The sequence below is a fragment of the Petaurus breviceps genome, unplaced genomic scaffold (assembly GCF_028583685.1).
Source record: "Petaurus breviceps papuanus isolate PSGF00001 unplaced genomic scaffold, PetGlider_PUasm1.0 186, whole genome shotgun sequence".
Taxonomy (NCBI): Eukaryota; Metazoa; Chordata; class Mammalia; order Diprotodontia; family Petauridae; genus Petaurus; species Petaurus breviceps.
In genome coordinates, this window is record NW_027185798.1 from 33,048,876 (window position 1) to 33,049,534 (window position 659).

At 46.6% G+C, this 659-nt stretch overlaps 1 non-coding gene across 1 annotated transcript; it reads left to right on the forward strand.

The window, feature by feature from the left end:
- The first annotated feature begins 215 nt into the window (after positions 1-215).
- Positions 216-287, forward strand: TRNAG-UCC (transfer RNA glycine (anticodon UCC)). The gene has a single exon. It is a non-coding gene; the product is annotated as a tRNA-Gly (tRNA).
- Positions 288-659: the final 372 nt, after the last annotated feature.

Genomic DNA, 659 nt, shown 5'->3' on the forward strand with positions numbered 1-659 from the left:
TGATCACTTAAATTCTTACTCCTGACTGACAATGGACGGGATGGAATGGGGTAGTGTGCTGGTGATGAGCATTCTAACCTGGGAGAATAGGTTGGAATTATTTGTCTCCCTCACCACAAGCAGCTCTGGGAAGAGTCATTTAAATTTCAGAGGGGAGGAGCCTCTGAACGCTAACATCTTGAAATAAATCCTGAAGAGACACGTTTCTTCGTGAGGCGTTGGTGGTATAGTGGTGAGCATAGCTGCCTTCCAAGCAGTTGACCCGGGTTCGATTCCCGGCCAACGCATAGTTTGTTTTTTTTTCCTACTGGCGTGCAAAAGAAATACCCTTTCTGTGCGATTATGTGGAGGACAAAATCAGCGCCTCTGACAATTCTTGTCATCCTTGCTTGAGCCTGGGGCGGGAACTCACCCGCCCTAGTTTTCCAGGCAGAAGGCCTTGAGAGATTTGGGGAAGTTGGGTTATGGGTATGAGATTGTACCACAGAATTGGAGGGGGGGGATTTTGGGGGACGCAGGAGATTTAGAAGTGTGGAGAAGAGGAAAATCTAGTTTAATTTCTATTCAAGAAGTTCTTTTCTGAGTCGTCTGTGAAGCCTGGATTTCATCGCTGCTGTTTTCTGTTTCCCATTAGGTTGGAATTTGAATCTCCATGGACC